The sequence below is a fragment of the Erinaceus europaeus genome, chromosome 20 (assembly GCF_950295315.1).
Source record: "Erinaceus europaeus chromosome 20, mEriEur2.1, whole genome shotgun sequence".
NCBI lineage: Eukaryota > Metazoa > Chordata > Mammalia > Eulipotyphla > Erinaceidae > Erinaceus > Erinaceus europaeus.
In genome coordinates, this window is record NC_080181.1 from 44,097,082 (window position 1) to 44,120,254 (window position 23,173).

The 23,173-nt window shown below is 47.1% G+C and overlaps 1 long non-coding RNA gene across 2 annotated transcripts in view; it reads left to right on the forward strand.

The window, feature by feature from the left end:
- The window catches only part of LOC132534924 (uncharacterized), a 30,085-nt gene extending 27,227 nt beyond the window's left edge, over positions 1–2,858 (forward strand). Inside the window, exon 3 of one of the 2 annotated variants that reach the window (XR_009546684.1) lies at positions 2,604–2,858. This is a non-coding gene — a long non-coding RNA (uncharacterized LOC132534924). The remainder of the gene's footprint in view (positions 1–2,603) is intronic. The other variant, XR_009546683.1, reaches the window with a different exon arrangement.
- The last annotated feature ends 20,315 nt before the right edge of the window (positions 2,859–23,173 follow it).

Sequence of the window (23,173 nt, forward strand, 5' to 3'; positions counted from 1 at the left end):
TGAAGCAGCGCTCTATCCAAGTGAGCTATTTCACTGGTTCTGCTTTGGTTTTCATTTTGCCAAGGCACATAGCTCAGTCCCTGCTATCAGAGGGGAGCGGTTTCTCTTAGCACCCTATCTGAGTTTCCTCATTACCCCACTCTGCCCCTCTGATATTTGCTCTGTGGTCACATACTCCGCCCCCCCCCCCAGCTGTCCCCCTCTTATTTTATTTTTCAATTTTTTTGTTGCTCTTGTTTATCACTGTTGTTATTATTATTGTTGTTGTCATTGCTATTGTTGTTGGATAGGACAGAGAGAAATCAAGAGAGGAGGGGAAGACAGGGGGAGAGAAACATAGACACTTGCAGACCTGCCTCACCGTTTGTGAAGTGACCCCCCTGCAGGTGGGGAGCTGGGAGCTGGAACCCAGATCCTTATGCCGGTCTGTGTGCTTTGTGTCGTGTGCACTTAGCCTGCTGCGCTACCACCCAGCCCCCTTTATTTTATTTTTTAATTTTAACTCGAGCACTGCTCAGCTCTGGCTTATGGTGGTGTGGGGGATTGAACCTGGGGCTTTGGAGTCTCAGGCATGAAAGTTTCTTTACATAACCACTATGCTATCTCCCCTACCCTCTCCTACCATCTTTGAAAGGCCTGAATTACCTGAGAAGGTGACTGGGACCCGCTGTTATTAGCTATTCAGGTGCAAGGCAGGGAACAAGGGCAGTGCTCTTCCCAACGCCCTAGATGCCCACACATCTTCCACAGAAGGAACATTTGCCCTTCTCCATCTCGGGGGACACTCCCTAGCTGCCTCCCACCTCCTCTCCGTTTCCAACCCCTCAGCCTAGCCCAGAGCCCAGGAGTCTGGAGCCTGCAGTCTTTTCCTGGAGTGTCTGCAGATCACACTGGCTTCGCTCTTCTCCTAGCAAGTGAGCCCTGGGGGCTCACAGCTCTGTGTCTAAATTAAGCCCAAAGGAGAAGGTGTCTGCCACCTCCTTCTGTGTGTCTCCCTGGGGCCCCTCCTAGCCTTTCTACTGACTGCACAGCTTGTCTAACCCCTGGCCCCAGCAACTCACATGAGCTGCCACTAAGGAAGGCTCCTAGCCCAAACAGCCACCTGACTCAGGCCCATGCCCCAAACAACCCCTAGTCTTCACTCAGAGTCTCCACTGCCAGAGCCTTTGCTCATTCATTCATTCATTCATTCATCACTGGCATTGAGTTTAAGATGACTCACCCAACACAGCCAGGGACTTCTCCAGGCCTTCTGGAAAAGCAGGGAAAGTATGTCAGCAAATGTGTGAGTTTGGCCTAAGAAAAATTAATAATAGGGAGTCGGGCGGCAGCACTGCAGGTTAAGCGCACATGGTGCGAAGTGCAAGGACCGGTGTAAGGAATTGGTTGGAGACCCCGGCTCCCCACCTGCAGGGGAGTCACTTCACAAGCGGTGAAGTAGGTTGGCAGGTGTCTATCTTTCTCTCCCCCTCTCTGTCTTCCCCTCCTCTCTCCATTTCTCTCTGTCTTATCCAACAAGAATGACATCATCATCAACAATAGTAACTACAACAATAAAACATAAAGGGCAACAAAAGGGAATAAATAAATATTTTAAAAGAGAAAAAATTAATAATAATAAAAGAAAGAAGAGGCAGAGTCTAACAATGGGAGGACAGATGGCAGTGGAAAAGGGGTAGAGGTCAGGGTTAACCAAGCATTTGGTCTTGAGTTTGATCCCTGGCATTGACTGTGCCAGAGTGATGCTCCGGAGGGCAGAGGAGATAGTATAATGGTGATGTGAAAAGAATCTCATGCCTGAGGCTCTGAAGTCCTAGGTTCAGTTCCCAGCGCTACCATAAACTAGAGCTAAGCAGTGCTCCAGTAAAGAGAAAAAAAAAAAAGGCAAAGTGGCAGTGGTGCACCCAGTAGAGTACACACATTACCATGCATTCAAGGACATGAGTTCAAGTTCCAGGTCCTCACCTTCAGGGGAGAAACTTTATAAATGGTGAAGCAGGGCTTATAGTTGTTTCTCTCTCTTTCTTTCCCTTTTATTAGTGACTTAATAGTGGTTTATAGGATTATAAGATAATAGGAATGAAGTATTTTAAAAATTTTTATTTATTCCCTTTTGTTGCCCTTCTTGTTTTATGGTTATAGTTATTATTGTTGTTGTTATTGATGTTGTTGTTGTTGGATAGGACAGAGAGAAATGGAGAGAGGAGGGGAAGACAGAAGAGAGGGGGAGAGAAAGATAGAAACCTGCAAACCTGCTTCACTGCCAGTGAAGCAACTCCCCTGCAGGTGGGGAGCCTGGGGCTGGAACCGGGACCCTTGTGCTTTGCGCCACCTGCGCTTAACCCACTGCACTACCCCCTGACTCACAGGAATGAAGTTCTATACTACTCCAACCACCAAACTTCTGTGCCCTGCACCACCCAATGATAACCACCATAGTTCTTCCAAGGTCTTAGATATGGGTTGACTTTTTTTTTTCCAAGCTCATGTGCTTCATTTCTCTAATTCCACATATGAGTGAAATCATCTGGTACTTGTCCTTCACTTTCTTATTTATTTTGCTAAGCATAATCACCTCCAGTTCTATCCATTTTGTCCCAAAGGACACAATGTCATCTTTTTATAGTGCTGTCTCAACTGGAGTATGGATTGATCTGCCAACACCCATGTTCAGCAGGGAAGCAATTATAGAAGTCAGACCTTCCACCTTCTGCACCCCAGAATGATCCTGGGTCCATGCTCTCAGAAGGCTAAAGAATAGGAAAGCTTTCAAGGGAGGTGATGGGATATCGAGTTCTGGTGGTGGGAACTGTGTGGAATTGTACCCCTCTTATCCTATGGTCTTGTTAATATTTCCATTTTATAAATAAAAAAAATAAATAAAGTGCTGTCTCTTTCCCTCCCTACTCTCTGTCTCCTCCCTCCCCTCTCAGTTTCTCTCTCTCTCTCTAAACACACACACACACACACACACACACACACACACATACCCTCCGGGAATGCTGGATTTATTATGCAGATATTGATCTCTAGTGGATAAACCTGGTAGCAATTAAAATTTTTTAAAAAGTGCTATTCTCTCTTTTTTAACCTAAAACACAATAAATAGGTCAGGGAAATAGCATAGTGATTATCTTGGTAGAAAAATACTTTCATGCCTGAGGTCCCAGGTTCAATCCCTACTAACATAGAGTAAAACAGAGCTGGGCAGGGCTCTGGTTTATAATAATAATAACAATAATTATAATAGAAAACCAATAGTGGTTAAGTCAAGGCAAGTGGTTCCCTTTTTTTTTTTTTTTTTTTTGCCTCCAGTGTTATTGCTGGGGCTCAGTGCCTGCACTAGGAATCCACTGCTCCTGGAATCCATTTTTTCCCTTTTGTTGCCCTTATTGTTTATTGTTGTTGTTGTTGTTTTTGGCTAGGACAGAGAGAAATCCAGGGAGGAGAGGAAGACAGAAAGGGGGAGAGAAAGATAGAGGCCTGTAGACCTGCTACACCGCTCTTGACACGACTTCCCTGTAGGTGGGGAGCCAGGGGCTCGAACCAGATCCTCACACTGGTCCTTGGGCTTTGCACCATGTGCACTGAACTCACTGTACTACTTCCCAGTCCCCAAGCAAGTGGTTCCTAAACATACTACGCTTACGATCCCTTGACCTTTTTCAGACTGTTTACACACTCCAGAGGACTTTTATTGAGGTAGGAGATGGGGGGGGGGGGTTAGGTAAGCTTAACATTATTTACTGTACTAGAAGTTAAGATGGAAATTTTAAGTATTTATGTATCTATTTAAAAATGATATCATTTAAAGTGATAAAACTCCACATCAACACAAGCAACACAGTGTTTATGAAAATAGCTCCTCCCTTGGAGTCAGGCGGTGGTGCAGCGGCTTAAGCACACAAGGACCAGTGGAAGGATCCCGGTTCGAGCCCCCGGCTCCCCACCTGAAGGGGAGTCGCTTCATAGGCGGTGAAGCAGGTCTGCAGGTGTCTGTCTTTCTCCCCCCTTTCTGTCTTCCCCTCCTCTCTCCATTTCTCTCTGTCCTATCCAACAACAATGACATCAGTAACAATAATAACCACACAATGTTAAACAAGGGAAAATAAATATTAAAAAATGAAAAGAAAAAAAAAGAAAATAGCTCCTCCCTTCAAAACAACTCATTTAGTAGGGAAAAAAGAAAAACAGCATTGCTCTATATTTTTGAAGACCTTGCCAATGTCTGTTGGCTTAAGTGGCAGCTGGATTTTCCTGTCTGCTGCTGATTTCATTCTGTTGCGATATCACACATGGTGGAGATGCTGAAAAAACCCGCTGAGCTCTCATGAGAGGAAAATATCATTGCCGAGGCCACACTTTGAGAGCCACTGTCCCAACACTCATTGGTGAATAAGATCAGACAGTCAATGATCCCCAGACATTTGAAGGAAATCAAGAATTTGTCTAAAACAAACACAAACATGCAAAACCAGCACCTTGGCGAAATCAGGGCAATGCTGGAATCAGAAGCAGATATTAAAGCCTTGGGGGGACCTCATGCAGGTATCTCTCCTCTCTGTCTCCCTCACTTTCTTTCTCTCCCTATCTATTTTTGTTTCTCTCTATACATAGATATAGATATATAGATAGATATAGATAGGTTGGGAGGCTGTTAGGGATAATGGATAAGTCATGTGGTCGCCAAGTCCCATTGGTAATTCTTGTGACAAAGAATAATAATAATAAAATAATAATATCATTATCATTATTATTATCATCCTCAGGAAGTTCAATTGCACACAAGAAGCAGTCAACTGCCCTACAGACCGAGTAAACATGCAAAATTCAATACTTTCCCCAGATACAATTAGTAACCAGGTAGAAGATGGTATTTGCAAAGAACAAAAATCACAAATAGCAGAAGCATAGGACCAGGCCAGGATGGTTATGCAAAAGACTTTCATGCTCTGAAGCTCTGAGGCCCTGGGTTCAATTACTGGCACCACCACAAGCCAAAGCTGAGCAGTGCTTCACTGAATAAACAAATAAAGAAGGCATAAACTTACCCAAGTAATATAAACATAGGCTTAGTTAAGATGTCATTACATGAGAAATGATTTGAACTTGTATTAAAGACTAAATTGAGAGATAGATGTATTGTGTCTGGGAAGGGGAGCTAAGTATACTGTTTATTGTAGCGTGTGCATGCGTGTGTGCGAGTGTGTGTGCGAGTGTGTGTGCGAGTGTGTGTGCGAGTGTGTGTGTGTGTGTGTGTGTGTGTGTGTGTGTGTGTGTGTGTGTGTGTGTGTGTGTGTTGAGAGAGAGAATGGCTGGGTGGTGGCCCACCTGGTTGAGCAGCACATGTTACAGTGCTCAACATAGTGCCTGCACTACGAATCTACTGCTCCTGGAGGCCATTTTTTCCATTTTGTTGACCTTGTCATTGTTAGTGCTATTGTTGTTGTTGGATAGAATAGAGAGATATCAAGAGAAGGGCAAGACAGAGAGGGGGAGAGAAAGATAGACATCTGCAGACCTGCTTCACTGCTTACAAATCGACCCTTCTGCAGGTGGGGAGCTGGGGGCTTGAGCCAGGATCCTTAAACCAGTCCTTCGCTTGTGCCATGTGTGCTTAATTTGCTGCACTACTGCCCATCCCTCCTCCTTTAATTTTTTTTATTATATTCATTTATTAATGAGAAAGATAGGAGCAAGAGAAAGAACCAGACATCACTGTGCTTCTGCAGAATCGAACTCAGGACCTCAAGCTTGAGAGTCCAATGCCTTATTCACTGCGCCACCTCCCAGACCTCCTGCCCAGCCTCCTTCTTATTTTTTTTAACCAGAGCATTGTTCAGCTCTGGCATAATTGTGGTGCAGAAGATTGAATCTGGGACATTGAAGGGTCAGGCAGGAAGGTCTTTTTGCAGGATTCAAAAGCCCTCTACTGACCTAGTGGGGGTTGTATTGTTATATGGATAACTGGGAAATGTTATGCATGTACAAACTATTGTATTTACTGTCGAATGCAAAACATTAATTCCCTAACAAAGTAATTAAAAAAAAAGTACAGGGAGTCGGGCGGTAGCATAGCGGGTTAAGCACAAGTGGTGCAAAGCGCAAGGACCGGCGTAAGGACCCCGGTTCGAGCCCCCGGCTCCCCACCTGCAGGGGAGTCGCTTCACAGGTGGTGAAGCAAGTCTGCAGGTGTCTGTCTTTCTCTCCCCCTCTCTGTCTCCCCCTCCTCTCTCCATTTCTCTCTGTCCTACCCAACATCGACGACATCGACAACAATAATAACTACAACAATAAAACAACAAGGGCAACAAAAGGGAATAAATAAATATTTAAAACAAAACATGTGAGCTCAATCAAGTGTGCCACCACCCAGCCCTAGAGAAAACATTTTATTAAAAAAAAAAAAGTAGGACAAAAAAAAAAAAAGCCCCCTACTGACCAGTTGTAGCAGAAGCTGGCTTGCTCGGACACTGAAGCTACCAGAGGACACCCATGTAGCCATGAGACAAAGCAAGTCAGTCAAGTGATGCCCCTTGCACTACCACTATACTCCCTCATCTATACCGGAGACCCTGATATTTCCTGAGTGAGCCTCTTCTCCTGCCTTGGGGACTTCCCTCTTACCCACTCCCTGGCCCAAGGGGACTAAGGGTGCTTGTGAACTTGTGTGTTGTTGGTAGGTGTGTGTGTGGGGGGGGGTTGGGAGGTCAAGTGCAGAGCTTAGCTTAGAAGTGCAGACTGGGCACCAGACCCCCAGTGTTAGAACTTGGTAAGTGTAGGAATCTCAGGTACAGGGTCCTCAGTTCTTCTGCCAGCCGTCTCCCTTTTGTTGCAGGAAGAACAGTCTTGGTGGAAAAGCAGCAAGTGGAGCTGTCAGGAAGGTGCATGATTTTCTGTGTCTCGCTTCCTTCCTCCCTCTCTTTCTCTCTTTGTCTCATGTCAAGTAAACAGATTACTTTTTTTTTTTTTTTTTTTTTTTTACCAGAACACTGCTCAGCTTTGGCTAATGATGGTGGGGATTGAACCAGGATCTCAGAGCCTCAGGCATGAGAGTCTCTTGCATAACCATTATGCTGTCTACCTTTTTCTGTCAGTAAACAAATAGATAAAGTCTAGGAAGGAAGGAAGGAGGAAGGGAGAGAGGGATGAAAGGCAGATAGACAAGTAGTGGAAAAGAGAGGAAGCCTAGTTGTTAATTTGCAGGAGTCAGGCTCCAGTCCCAATTCCACCACTCGACAGCTGTGTCATCCTGGACAGGATACTTAACCTCTCTGTGCCTCCGGCTCCTTCCCTGCCAGACTACATCCTGCAGAGGTTCATGAGAATAAGACCAATAGCTCCATGCAGAGCACAGACCAGTGCTTGACCTTGGGGGTGGGGGCTCACTATGGCCAGCTCTTCTGCTTTTCTTTGGAAAAGCCTGACCCCCTCTGTTCCGAGCATATTTGCACAGGCTGGCACAGTCTGTACCCATTCATCGTTCAGTGGAAGTGGGGTGCAGAGGGAGAAAGGGGGTCAGCACAGATGTCCTCTGGTCCTATCAGATGGAGAGGCTGCTACACCATAGGTGGCAGGGACAGAGAAGGATGAACCAGAATTTAGCAAGAAGACCCGCCCCTCCCCCACTGCCCTTCCACCTCTGAAAGAGGAAACAGAGATAGATAGACATAGTTCCTCTGATGGTGTGGGGGCTGGGCCCAAACCTGGGACATCTTTATGGCAAGCACTATCCAGGCGAGCTACTGCACTCTTCTTTCTTTTCTTCCTTTTTAAAAAATTATTTTTATTTATTTATTTATTAAATAGAGACAGCCAGAAATCGAGAGGGGTGGTGGTGGTAGAGAGAGACAGAGAAAGAGAGACACCTGCAGCCCTGTTTCACCGCTTGCAAAGCTTTCCCCCAATAGGTAGGGGCCGGGGGCTCGAAGCCAGGTCTTTGCGCACTGTAACATATGCGCTCAACCAGGTGAGCACTGCCAGGCTCTTCTTTTCTTCATTCTTCTTCCTCCCCCTCCTCCTCCACCCCTCCACTTCATCCCCCCCCCAACCCTCCCTTCACCGGTCCTGACTGCCCCGCGTCTCCCTTCCCCCTTGTTCTTCCCCCCTCGCTGAAAGCTGGTTCCGCCCCCTGCAGGGTGGCGATGATTCTCTGGGTGGGTCCCCGGAGTCCCACCCGAGGCTCCCACCTGTTCGGCTGCGGCTTTTAGAGGGAAAGTGGGTCAGCGCCAGGCAGGGAGTCTGCGGCACCCCAATCCTCCCCGCCCAGCACCTACACCCCGGGGCGCGCCCTCGCCACCACGCCGGGAACCAGGATCCTTCCCTGGCACCTCGCGGGCCTCGCTGTGCCCCCTTCCTGCCCCAGAGTGCGCGGGGATGCACCGGGCGCAGGTTCTAGGCCCCAGTGTCTCTCCAGGGGCCAGCCCCCCAGTTCTGGACACCTCCCAGGTGGAGGCGGGAGCCCACCCCTCTTGCCCCCTAGTCCCCGCTGCCTGCCTCCGCTCTTCCAGCCTTTTCTGAACTCTCGGGGCCCCTGCCCCCCTTCCATTCCTGGGTGACCCCGTCTTTCTGCCCCTGTGCCCTCCCACTTGTGCCCAGGACCAGCTGCAAACGTGCATTGCCTGTGCCAGGGCGGGTCGTGGGAGCCGGAGGTAATACAGCCGTCCTGGCAAGGAGTCCCGTGCCACTCCCGTCCGCCCCCCTCAGTCTCACACCTGCGCCAGCAGGTGGTGCCAGGGGGCGGGGCTGCGTCCTGGCCCCGCCCCTCCCCTTGTCCCCAGGCACCTGCTCTTTGCCGCCTGGGTGAACAGCAGGGTTGTGGGCCCCCAGCTTCTCATCTGGGACCCGTGAGGCTCGGAAGGGTTCAGAAGGCGGCGTGACCGTCCCCCACCCCCCACCTCCAGGGCCGCAGGGAAGCCTGAGAGGCCGGGACTGACTGCGGTGGGGGGGAGGGGGGTCAAGTACGACCGGTAACAGCAAAGCCAGTGGTCGCGTCTGGGTGTTCAAGTCTAGGTCGGGAGAACTCGACTGGGCAGCGTCCACTCAAAAGGACAGTCGGGGACCAGAGAGATAGCTCACCAGGTAGGGCACCTGCACTGCCACGTGCCAGACTCAGGCTGGTGGCCGGGCACCTCATAGGAGGTGCTCTCTCTGTCTCCATCTGAATGAAAAAGGGGGCTCAGAATGGTGAAATGGAGCAGGTAGGAGGCCCAGGGAAGGGGGTGGGGTGCAGGGTGGAGGCCCACGGAGGTAAAGGAAGGGTTGGGGGAGGGGATTGGTGAAAAGCTATGTTCTTCGCGGCCAAGGAGCTCTGGCAATACCAGCCTCAGAGCAGCCAGGGGGCATAGTGGGGCCCATCCTTCCCCTCCACCTGGGGAAGGTGGGGACAGGAGGATCCCACAAGACACTACACAGACCCTTAGCTAGTTGCTGGCAGGTCACCCAATTGTGGGTGCCCGCAGTGAAGAGAATCTTTAACCCAATGGCGGCCTCCTCCCCACTTGCTGAACCCTGTTTAGTTTTTTTAAGCTTTTATTTATTTATTTAAAATATTTATTTATTTATTTATTCCTTTTTGTTGCCCTTGTTTTATTGCTATAGTCATCATTGTTGTTGTTATTGATGTCATCGTTGTTGGATAGGACAGAGAGAAATGGAGAGAGGAGGGGAAGACAGAGAGGGGGAGAGAAAGATAGACACCTACAGACCTGCTTCACCGCCTATGAAGCAATCCCCCTGCAGGTGGGGAGCCGGGGGCTTGAACCAGGATCCTTAAGCTGGTCCTTGTGCTTGTGCCACCTGCGCTTAACCAGCTGCGCTACCGCCGGACTCCCCGTACTTATTTATTTTTAGAGACAGATGAATCGAGAGGGAAGGGGAGAGATTGGCAGGGTGAGAGAAAGATACCTGCAGACCTGCTTCACTGATTATGAAACTTCCCCCAGGCAGGTGGGGGCTGGGGGCTTGAACTGGGGTCCTTGTGCATTGTAACATGTGTGTTCAACCCAGGCAAACCACTGCCTGACCTGTTTATTTATTGCCACTAGGGTTATCACTGGGGCTCAATGCCTGCATGAGGAATTCACCACTCCTGGCAGCCATACCCCTACTCCTTTCCTCCCCTTTATTTGATAGGACAGAGAGAAATTGAGAGAGGAGGGGAGAGGAAGAGAGAAAGACACCTGCAGCACTGTTTCACTGCTTGCAAAGCTTCCTTCCAGCAGGTGGAGACCAGGGACTTGTACCCACATCCTTGTGCCACTGCATGCTCTCCCCCCATCCCAGTTAACATTTTTCTTTTTTTTTTTTCTTCCTCCAGGGTTATTGCTGGGCTCGGTGCCTGCACCATGAACCCACCACTCCTGGAGGCCATTTTCCCCCCTTTTTGTTGCCCTAGTTGTTGCAGCCTCTTTGCGGTTATTATTGCCATCGTTGACGTTGCTTTGTTGTTGGATAGGACAGAGAGAAATGGAGAGAGGAGGGGAAGACAGAGGGAGGGGGAGAGAAAGATAGACACCTGCAGATCTGCTTCACTGCCTGTGAAGCGACTCCCCTGCAGGTGGGGAGCCGGGGGCTTGAACCGGGATCCTTACGCCGGTCGGTCCCTGTGCTTTGCGCCACGTGCGCTTAACCCACTGCGCCACCGCCCGACCCCCCCCCCCCAGTTAACATTTTTATGTCAAGTTGGTTAGATAACTTATCTGGATAAGGTGCCATGCTTGGGGCCCAAGTTCAAGCCCAGCCTCCACAGTACTTGGGGAAGCTTCATGCTGTGGTGTCTCTCCCTCTGTCTTTCTCTCTTTGCCTCCAGAGTTATTGTTGGGGCTCGGTACCAGCACTACAAATCCAGTGCTCCTGGAGACCATTCCCCTCCTCCCCCCATTTTTCATTGGATAGGACAGAGAGAAATTGAGAAAGGAGGGGAAGATAGAGAGGAGGAGAGAGTGGTCTGGGAGGTGTCACAGTGGATAAAGCATTGGAATCTCAAGGGTGAAGTCCTGAGTTCAATCTGAGGCAGCACATGTGCCAGAGTGATGTCTGGTTTTTTTTTTTTTTTTTTTCTCTCTCTCTTCCTATCTTCTTCATGAATAAATAAATAAAATATTTTAAAAATAAATAAAATTGCCAATGGAAAAAAAGGAAGGGGAGAGACAGACACCTGAAGACCTGCTTCACTGCTTGTGAATCAACCCCTCTGCAGGTGGGGAGCTGGGGGCTCAAACTGGGATCCTTACGTAGGTCCTTGTGGTTTGTGCTGTGCTTAACCCAGTGTGCTATTGCCCAGTTCTCTCTCTGAAATAAATAAATTAATTGAATAAAACATTGGCCCAGAGCTGTGAAGCCCCCATCAAGTCACAGAAAAAGAAAAGAAAAAAAAAGGTTTAGTATACTAATAGACAATCAAATAGGGAAAGCCTATGTGAATGGTTTCAGTTCTGCTTCCAGACCCAGGTATCACCCTGGAGAATCTCCCCACCTCCCCAGAAACCCCCGCAGGGCTGGAAGACTCAGAAGTTCTCAGGGTGCTGAGAAGACCCAGAAGGCCTGCTCCCCAGCTTAGCCTCCTTTCAAGTCTGCTCCTGGCCCTGTGTCTGCGGCTTCACCCAGCAGCGTCTGATCAGACGGGCTGGCGGGGCCTGGGGCGCCAGACGAATAATTGTGGGGCTTAATTTTCCCATCTGATGATTAAGGGAAGAAGCTCTGCTTGTTGGGTGCTGGGTACGTGTGGGAAAGAGGCAATGGAAGTCATTCGGACTGGAAGTCTTGCTGGCATGACTGACCTGGCCCAGTGTGGCTCAGCAGGGCTCAATCCTGCCACAGTTCCTGCCCACACCTTTAGATACAGAACATGGCAGCCTTGCCAGGCAGCCCTAAGGGATAAGGAGGGAGACCTGTTTGTTATGTAACACACACACACACACACACACACACACACACACACACACACACACACACACACGAGGGCAAATCTTCCTTTCCCCAAACACTAGATAAACTAAGTAGTTCCCTACACAAAGAAAAACCACTAATCATTGAAAAGATGTGGGTTCCAATATCTTTGACCTACCAGCACTCCTTTTTATTTAGTTATTATTATTTTTTCCACCAGGGTTATCGTTGGGGCTCAGTGCCTGCATCACATTTGGCTGTCACCCCCCCTCTCCATCACTGGGCTTTTAAAATTTATTTTATTTTAATTTAATTTTTCTCGAGTACTGCTCAGCTCTAGCTTATGGTGGTGCTGGGGATTGAACTTAGGACCTCAGAGTCTCAGGCATGAGAGTTGTTTTTATAACCATTATGCTGTCTCCCCAGCCCCTTTCCTCCCCTCTCCTCTCCTTCCTTCCTTCCTTCCTTCCTTCCTTCCTTCCTTCCTTCCTCATTCCTTCCTTTCTGACAGAAATAGGGAGAAGCAAAGAGGAAGAGAAGCATCTGCAGCACTGCTTCACTAAGCTTCCCCCATGGTAGTGAGGATCAGGGGATGGGGGTGGGGACAACTTGAACTCGGGTACTCACACAGAATGAAGTGTGCATTCTACCCAGTGAGCCACAGCCCAGCCCTTTCTGAGCTCCTTTGGAACATCGCCGCCTCTGGTCATATTGGGGCATGAAAGGGCCTGGCCCAGGAGTCAGAGGCTCTGTTTGGTAGTGAATTTGGATGGAATGAAGCTGGGTCATCTTGCAGATCTCACTGTCAATCTGCTGGATCATGCATTTATAAATGGAATGGTAATTTCCTCTCCTTTGTTCTTTACATCCTCCCTTTCTTATTTACCTTTAATATTTCTTTTTAAAATTTTTTTATTAAGATAATTTATTTATGGAAAGAGAGAAAGCAAGAACAAGAACATCACTAGCACACATGATGCCAGGGATTGAACGTAGGACCTTATGCTTGAGAGTCCTGTTCCTCCACTACACCACCTCCTTGGGGATTCCTTAATTTTATACTATAGAATATTCTCATGTGTTGCTGAGGAGTTATTCTGATGCAGTCTCTGCCCCCAGGTTTTACTACGCCGCGCGAAACCCTAGCATTTCCCCCTTCAACCAATCCTGGCCCTACATGTCACACCGCGCGAAACCCTAGCATTGCCCCACGTTGGGCGCCATTTGTTGTTAAAATTTGGAGGCTCTTGCTGGGCGGGCTAGCTTCATGGGCGGGTAACAGAGACGCGGAGACAACGGCTGGGCAGGGAAGCTGTATTTCTTTATTCAGGAACAACGATTCATAAACTAAGACAAACTAATCACCAAACAGAACTCTGCTGTCTCTTTGCGGCGGCGCAAGCACTCTCTCTTACTCTGGAACTCAGGCGGGTTTCCTTGGGGGCGGGGCCAAGCAGGCCCGCAAAATTAACTGGACTGATGCAATTCTCTTGGCGGGGGAGAACTACCCAATGTAAAGCATACAACACTCATGACCAAATGCAGAAAAGTATTATAAGGAACCTCAGGGATTCCTCAGCAGTTTCAACAATTGCTACCCCATAACCCATCTGCTTTCTTCCATGCTTCTATCCCCTCCACCTCACCCCCATTTTTTTTTTAAGCTGGGACACTGCTCAGCTCTAACTTATAGTGAGGATTGAACCTGGAACCCCAGAGCTCAGGCATGAAAGTTTTTTTGCGGAACCATTATGCTATCTCTCCTAACCAACATTTTTGTTCCTTTGTTTGTTTTTAGCCAGAGCACTGTTCAGCTCTTACTTTTGGTGGTGCTGGGGATTGAATTTGGGATTCCAGAACTTCAGGCACGAAAGCCTTTTGCAGAACTACTCTGCTACCTCCTTGTCCCTTACCCCCACTTATTCTAAAGTGATTTTTTTTTTAAAGTGTCAATTTTATTATATATTTTTATTTTCTGCTGCACTCCTTCGTTCCTTCCTTCTTTCCTTCTTTTTTTTTATCTTTATTTATTGGGTAGAGACAGCCAGAAATTGAGAGGGTAGGGAGAGATAGAGAAGGAGAGAGACAGAGAGACATATGTAGCCCTGCTTCACCACTCACAAAGCTTTCCCCCGCAGGTGGGGATCAGGGGCTCGAACTCAGGTCCTTGTGCATTGTAACGTGTGCTCAACCAGGTGGGCCACCACCCAGCCTCTTTAAAGTGAATTCTTCAATCAGTAATTTCTTCTCCTTCTCCTCCTCCTTCTCCTCCTTTCTTTTTGATCAGGGTACTGCTCAGCTCTGGTTTATGGTGGTGTGAGGGATTGAACCCGGGACTTTGGCATGAGAATCTCTTTGCATAACCATTATGCTTTCTACTTCTGCCCACAGTCAGTAATTTCTTTTTTTTTTTCTTTTCTTTTCTTTTATTTATTCCCTTTTGTTGCCCTTGTTGTTTTATTGCACAGTCAGTAATTTCATCTGGAACCATTTCATCATCATCTTGCCTGACTACTGGTGTAGCTCATGACTCGCAGCAACAATAATCCATCAGACTGTTGCTGGCTTGGACTAGAACTGGCTAAATAGTTCTCCCACTGCTTTCATCTGGTTCTGTGAGCTGGACACAGTTAGCTGGTGACTTGACTGAGGCTGGACACGTGACTGAAAGAAGGCTCAGTGCTGACCACTCAAAAGGTCAAATAATCAAGAGGTGAGCATTGATGTAAGAAGTAATGTTGGTATGCTTCTGGACTCTGCTTGTGAAGTCTTCTGTTTTATCATCACATTGGGTTCGTTTGTGTTGCTTGCGATGTGTTGTTTGCACGTCCACTGTTGGCTGGGCACCCCCCTGCCTCCGGGACATTGGTTTGGTCTCCCCCCCTGCCTCTGGGACATTTGGTTTAGCCATCGCTGGTTCAAGGGTGGGAGACAGAGACGACCAGAGACTCATGGCTGAGCTGAGAATGCAGTTCAATCTTTATTCACAAGCGGGGATGTGGTTCAACAAACTAATCTAATCTAATCACAACCCAATTCTGTCCTGCATCTCTCTCCTCTGGCAGAAGAGTCAGGAACAAAGGAAATACATATGATAGGGGGCGGGGAGAAGGAAGAAGCGTGAACCAACATGACTAAACCAAATGTGGGGCGGGTGGAAGACCAAACCAATATCCCAGAGGCAGGGGTGTGCCCAGCCAACAGTGGACTGCAAACAGAACACATAACAAGCAACACAAGCGAACCCAATAATGTGATGATAAAAACAGAAGGCTTCACAAGCAGAATCCAGAAGCAGACCAACAAAGTAGTATCTCTGGGTTCTGGGCTGTGACACCTGGTTAAGTGCACATGGCACTATGCGCAAAGATGGTGGGGTTTGAACTCCTGCTTCCCACTTGCAGCAGGGAGGCTTCACTGAGTGGTGAGGCAGGTCTGTAGGTATTTGTCTCTTTCCCTTTTTTTCTTTTTTTTTTTTTTAAACTCAGTTTTCTATTAATTAATTTATTTTCCCTTTTGTTGCCCTTGTTGTTTAACATTGTTGTGGTTAATGATGTCGTTGTTGTTGGATAGGACAGAGAGAAATGGAGAAAGGAGGGAAAGACAGAGAGAGAGAGAAAGACAGACACCTGCAGACCTGCTTCACCACCTGTGAAGCGACTCCCCTGCAGGTGGGGAGCCGGGGGCTCCAACCAGGATGCTTACGAGGGTCCTTGCGCTTTGCGCCATGTGGGCTCAACCCACTGTGCCACCGCCCGACTCCGTCTCTTTCCCTTTCTATCTTCACTTCACTGCTCAAAGTCTGTCTGTCAAAAATAAAAATAAACAATGACAACAATAAAAAAACAACAAGGGCAACAAAAGGGAAAATAAAGAAAATAAAAAAAAAACAACTGGGAGTCGGGCGGCAGTGCAGCGGGTTAAGCGCACGTGGCGCCAAGCGCAAGGAGCGACTGAAGGATCCCGGTTCAAGCCCCTGGCTCCCCACCTGCAGGGGAGTCGCTTCACAGGCGGTGAAGCAGGTCTGCAGGTGTCTGTCTTTCTCTCCCCCTCTCTGTCTTCCCCTCCTCTCTCCATTTCTCTCTGTCCTATCCAACAACAACGACAACAATAAAAAAACAACAAGGGCAACAAAAGGGAAAGTAAAGAAAATACATATAAATAAATAAATAAATAAAAATAAAAATAAAATAAAGTAAAATAAAATAAAACAATAAAGAAAATAATGGTCATTGGGAATGGCGGATTCATCATTCAGCCACTGAGCCCCTTGGTGGCAACAAAACAATAAGAGAATAGAAAATGGAAAGGAAAGAAGGAAGGAAAAAGAAAAGAAGGAAAAACTGTCTTTAAATAGGTGGACAGCAAATCCTCTAAAAGACTTATGTTTCAAAAATCCCCTTCACATCTCAAGCATCTAGGAGGATTTTTAGGGGTGAGGAAAGAGAGGTAGAGGGTGGGGACAGTTTGCAGGTGCAGATAAGGAACAGGGAGGGCAGGAAGGAGGGGCGGAGAGGATGAAGAGAGGTTGTCGATGTAAGCTCTGACTTTCTCAAGAAGCCTTCGTAGATTCTCCAGATACGACTCTGTTAGAAGAAGTTGCAGCTTTTCCCTGGCTGGTGAAACAGCTCACCTGGATAGTGCATGGCTTTGACATGACTGTGACCCCGGTTCAAGCCTGGCTTTCACCGCATTGAAGGAAGCATTGGTGCTGTGGTCTCTTTCACTATCTCTACCTCTCTTTGCCTAAAAAAAAGGGGGGTTGGGGAGGAGGATGAGCAGGAAGAGAAGGAGATGAGGGAGGAGGAGGAAGAAGGAAAGAGGAAAGAAGGAGAAGGAAGAAGAGTAAGAAGGATGAAAGGGGAAGTAGGAAGAGGAAGAAGGAAAAGAAGAAGGAAGAAAAACAAGAAGAGGAAGAAAGAGAAGAAGAAGAGGAAAGAGGAGGATCCTGAACAAGAAGGAGAAAGAGAAGTAGTTGTTGTAGTGATTCACATAGCAGCGTCTTCTTCTTCTAGCGTTGGCCCTTCTTCCGTAGCCAGTCAACAGCATCAGGTTGAGCCTGATGTAAAGTTTCGAGACCTCCTTTGAATCTGGAGAGGTGGCAGTCGTTGACTATGTGGGTCATAGTCTGTCTGGAGCCACAGGGGCAGTTCGGGTCATCTCTGGCTCCCCAGCGATGGAACATAGCAGCGCACCGGCCATGGCCTGTTCGATAGCGATTGAGGAGGGCCCAATCATAACGTGCTAGGTCAAAGCCGGGTTGACGCTCGCAGGGGTCTGTGATGAGGTGTTTGTTCTTTACCTCAGCTGACTGCCAACTCTGTTTCCAAGAGTCTGGAACAGAGAAGTTCAGTGTAGGCATAGGAGACCAGATTGGGTGACGAGACGTCAAGCGTTGGACAGGGTGGGCGAAGATATCCGCATATATTGGCAGGTCCGGTCGAGTGTAGACGTGGGAAATGAACTTAGATGATGCCGCATCCCGATGAATATCTGGCGGGACAATGTTGCTAAGAACTGGCAGCCATGGAACCGAGGTGGAACGGATGGTTCCAGAAATTATCCTCATGGAGGAATATAATTTGGAATCGACCAAGTGGACATGGGGGCTGCGGAACCATACTGGGGCACAGTATTCTGCAGTGGACTAGCATAATGCCAGAGATGATGATCGTAGTGTGGAAGCGCTCGCGCCCCATGAGGAGCTGGCCAGTCTTGCAATGATGTGATTCCTCGCGCCCACCTTTGCTGCAGTTTTTATGAGATGTTCGTGAAATGACAGAGTGCGATCGAGAGTAACGCCAAGATAGACTGGCTGGGCTTCATGCCGGATTCTCGTATCGCCAAGCTGCACATTAAGCTCACACGAGGCCGAGGCATGGTGTAGATGGAAAACAGATGATACCGTTTTTGCAGTGCTAGGGATTAGTCGCCATTTTTTACAGTAATCAGATACCAGAGACATGTCTTTCGTGAGTGTTTCCTCGAGGATGTCAAACTTGGATGCCTGAGTTGCACAGCAGATGTCATCGGCGTAGATGAACTTCCTTGAAGAAGTTTCTGGGAGGTCATTGATGTAATTATTAAATAGCGTAGGAGCCAGAATAGACCCCTGGGGGAGGCCACTTGAGACAAGTCTCCATCTGCTAGACTTGTCACATAGCAGCTCTGGCCACATAAATTCAAAATCCATCTGACTCACAGGGTCTAGGCAGTGGTGCACCTCGAGTACACAGTACAGTGTACAAGGCCCCAGGTTCAAGCCCCTGGTCTCCACCTGCAGAGGAAAAGCTTCACAAGTGGTGAACCAGGGCTGTAGGTGCCTCTGTTTCTTTCCTTCTTTATCTCCCCCTCCCCTCTCCATTTCTCTCTCTCTCTCTTTTTTTTTTTTTAACCAGAGCTCTGCTCAGCATATGATGATGCAGGGGACTGAACCTGGGACTTTGGAGCCTCAGGCATGGAAGTCTGTTTGCATAACCATTATGTGATCTACCCCTGCCCTCTCTCTGTCTCTATCCAACAATACATAAAATAAGGGCTGGGGTAGATAGCATAATGGTTATGCAAAGAGGCTCTGCTGCCTGCTCCAGAGTCCCAGGTTCAATCCTCCCCACCACTATAAGCCAGAGCTCTGGTAAAATAAAATAAATAAATTAATTAAATTAAATAAAAAGATAAAAAAAAACCCATCTGACCCACAGCCTCAGCTTTCTCAAGGCCAGCCTCTGGGATCCTATCAGCCACATGCTGAACAAAATGGAGTTTGTAATGCTCAGTCCTGCCAATACCCCTTTCCATTTCTTTTTCTTTCTTTTTCTTTTTTTCTATTATCTTTATTTATTTGTGGGGTATAGCCAGCCAGAAATCAAGAGGAAGGGGGAGATACAAAGGGACACCTGCAGCAATGCTTCACTACTCACAAAGCTTTCCTCTGGCAGGTGGGGGGGGGTTCTTGTGTTATGTGCACTTTGCAATGTGACATATGCACTCTGCCAGGTGTACCACCACTTGGCCTCCATCTCTTTCCATTTCTATGGAAGGACAGGATGTCTGGTCTTTTTGGACAACTTCCTGCTGGCAAGTGGGGAAAGGATGAGTTTTGTGTAATCTTTTTATTTATTTATTTATTTACTTACTTATTTATATATTTTCCCTTTTGTTGCCTTGTTTTTTCATTGTTATTGTAGTTATTGTTGTTGTTACTGATGTTGTCTTTGTTAGATAGGACAGAGAGAAATGGAGAGAGAAGGGGAAGACAGAGGGGGAGAGAAAGACAGACACCTGCAGACCTGCTTCACCACCTGTGAAGCAGCCCCCCTGCAGGTGAGGAGCCAGGGGTTCGAACCGGGATCCTTATGTCGGTCCTTGCACTTCGTATGAGGGGGTGAGTTTTGAAGAGGCATGAGCTTGACAAGGGGGGAATATTACTTCAGGTTCCCCACTGTCAGTTGTACCCTTGTTTTGGAATCACTGCGCATGGAACCCATAAAGAGTCAGATGGTTACAAGAAGCCATGATGTCTGCTTTGAAACTCCAGGCAAGGGGAAGGTAAGGTCCTTGAACCCCATGGCTGTCATTAGTTGATGAGTGAAAAGTAAGACAACTCAGAAATCAGGTGAGTACATTCAAGAGTTAAGCTGAGGAGGGCCGGGAAGTGGCACTCCTGGTTGAATGCATGTGATACCATGTATAAGGACCTGTGTTCAAGTCTCTAATCCCCACTGCAAGGGAGAAGCTTCACAAAGCAATGCTGCATGTCTCTCCCCCTCTCTGTCTCTATCTCCCTCATCCCTCTCAATTTCTCTCTGTCCTATCAAAAAACAAAAACAAAAACAAAATAAATAAATGAAGAGAAAGTGACTTTCTGGAGTAGTGAATTCATCATACAGGCATTGAGCCCCAGAGATAACCCTGGCAGAGAGAGAGAGAGAGGAATTTGAGTTACCTTGTATGTATGTACAAGTAGGCTGAAATTAATATTTAAGGAATTTATCACATAGTAACAGTTGCTATTGTCATAATTCAGTGTTCTTTCTCCACGCAGTGAGGCAACCAAGCAAGGTCATCTTATTAAAAATTTCCTAGCTACTCTGTTAACCCTGGGGATTCTCCTGGGACCCAAGGGTAGTCTTCTGGGATCAGTTATTTTCAGTACACCTCTAATGGCTGATGACAACTGCTTCTCAGGTAGCTGTGTTCCTATTCCTTCACCATATCTCTTCAAATAAGCAGGCTCACTGTTCTCTGACTCCCAGCTCACACACGAATCTCCTCAAAAGATATCAGCTTCAGGCTGGCTACTCCTTGAGGCCATAATTGTCTACAAGACAAGCACTGAACTATTCTGTTCCTACTTTAGCCAAAACAGCAAGCCAGAAAGCTCTGTTTTCTGGTTCCTTTTGTGTGTTAGTTGCTCTTCTCAGTGTCAGACATTGTATAAATTATATAGAGGCTGGCAGTGGTGTACCTGGTTAAGTGCACATATTACCATGTGCAAGAAGCCAGGTTCTAAACCCCCCCCCCGTCCCCATCTTTGGGGGGAAGCATCTCTTTCTCTCTCCATATCCATTGCCTCCTCCTTCTTCACTGGGATTCTCTATGTCTCTATGCAAAAAAAAAAAAAGAAGAAGAAGAAGAAGAGGGAAGAGAAATGGTCTCTATGAGTGGTATATTTCTTGTGCAGGCACTGATCCCTAGCAACAACCCTGGTGGCAATAAAAATTAACAAAAATATTGTATAACTTAAATATAATATTTCAGTATTATTATTACTGCAATAACACTCAATATCTATTTATAAAAAATAGGGTACATTCTTACCATGAATTTTCCCAAAATACTTACTAGAAGTTTTAAGTGTTTTCCTTACTAGAAGTTTTATATTCCAGTATTGTGAGAAAAGCATAACAGTTACTTTAATAATGCCATTGAAGACAAAAATAAAACCCAAGACATACCTACAAATTTAGAGCTCATAAGATTAAAAAATATATATTTTTGGTCGCCTGAATTTCTTTTTTCTTTAATTTTTTATTATCTTTATTTATTGGATAGATACAGCTAGAAATCAAGTGGGTGAGAGAGAGAGAGAGAGAGAGAATGACATCTGCACTACTTCACCACTCAAAAAGCTTTCCTCCTACAGGCGGGGACCTTGGGTCCTTGCACATTGCAATACGTGCGCTCAGTCAGGTGCGTCAGCACCCATCCCTAGTCACTTGAATTTCCATATGACTTTGTTTGTTTTGTTTTTTTATTCCCTTTTTGTTGCCCTTGTTGTTTTATTGTTATTATAGTTACTGTTGCTGTTATTGATGTCATCATTGTTGGATAGGAGAGAGAGAAATGGAGAGAGGAGGGGAAGACAGAGAGGGGGAGAGAAAGATAGACACCTGCAGACCTGCTTCACCGCCTGTGAAGCGACTCCCCTGCAGGTGGGGAGCTCGGGGCTGGAACCGGGATCCTTATGCCAGTCCTTGCGCTTCACGCCACGTGCGCTTAACCCACTGCGCTACCTCCCAACTCCCTCTAAATGACTTTTTAACTTAGTCCTGATCTGAGGAGCGTCTCCTTTGATTTCACCCCTTAATTAGAGACCTGTGACCACAGTCAAGGAGAACACCCCCGAGAAAGCTTTCTGACAGGATAGAATTCCCCACCCATGCAGCCAGGAGAGAAGAAAACATAATCAAGCTGAATCCCAAATAAGACAGAAACCCAGGCCCTGAACCAAGCAGATGGTCTTTGATGACTAGATCTCCAGTGTCTGGCATTGGCTGAGGCCTCAGGCCTCCATACGGCGTCTCCAGCAGGCTAGCTCGGGCATGTCAACATGGTGGCAGCTGGCCAGGAGTTCCCATGGGCCAAAGAGGGCAAGCCCTGGTGTGCAGGTTCTTCACAAGCTTCTGCTTGTACTGTGTTTGTTAATATCCCCTCAGCCAAAACAAGCCTTGTATCCAAGGCCTGAGCCAAAGTGGGAGGAGAATGGAAACACACAAGGACATAGAGCGCACCCAGTAGAATACACATATGTCGGCACTGTGGTTAGAGCAATAACCTTATGGGCACAAGGTTCTGAGTTCAGTTCTCAGTGGGCCAGGTGATGGTGCACCTGTTTGAGCGCACATGTTACAATGCACAAGGACCTGGGTTCAAGCCCCTGGTTCTCAGCTACAGGGGACGCTTCATGAGCGGTGAAGCAGGGATGCAGGTGTCTCTCTGTCTCTCTCACCCTTCCCTTTCAATTTCTGGCTGTCTCTATCTAATAAATAAATAAGGATAGTTAAAAAAAAAAACCTAAAACAATGCTCAAGGACCCAAGTTTGAGTCCCAGATCCCCACCTGCAGGGAGGAAGCTTTGCATGTGGTGAAGCAGTGCTGCAGGTGTCTGTCTCTCTCTCTCTCTCTCTCTATCTCCCCCTTCCCTCTTGATTTCTGCCTGTCTCTATCCAATAACAATAAAAAATAATAAAATAGTTCAATTTACAGCATTGTATGGGGCAGAGTGATAGTCTGGTTCTCTCTCTCCCCCCCTTTTCTCTCTTTTTAAGATTTTACTTACGTATTAATGAGAAAGATAGGAGGAGAGAGAAAGAACCATACATCACTCTGGTACATGTGCTGCTTGGGATTGAACTCAGGACCTCATGTTTGAAAATGTAATGCTTGGGGGCTGGGTGGTAGTGCAGCAGGTTAAGCCACATGCTCAAAGTGCAAGGACTGCTGTAAGGATCCCAGTTCCAGTACCCAGCTCCCCACCAGCAGGGGGTTGCTTCACTAGCAGTGAAGCAGGTCTGCAGGTGTCTGTCTTTCTCTCCCCTCTCTGTCTTCCCCTCTTTTCTCAATTTCTCTCTGTACTATCCAACAACAACAACAACAAAAGTTTAAAAAAAGAAAGTCTAATGCTTTATCCACTGCACCACTTCCTGGATCACTCGCTCCTTCTCTCTATTACATAAATATTTAAAAAATCAAAATGGGGGCCAGGCAGTAGCACACCTGGTTCAGTGCATATGTCAGAATACTCAAGGACCCAGGTTCAAGCCCCTGCTTTTTCATGTGAATGACTCAGACTTGAGTGTGGCTACCGATGCATTGAAGGAAGATTTGGAAGTCTGTCTGTCTCTCTCTTTTTTCCTGTCTGTCCCTTTCTTTTTAATATATTTTTATTTATTGGATAGAGACAGAGAAATTGAGATGGAGGAGAGATATAGAGAGGGAGAGAAAGAGAGACCTACCCTATGACCCTGCAATTCCTCTCCAAGGGATATATCCTAAAGAACCA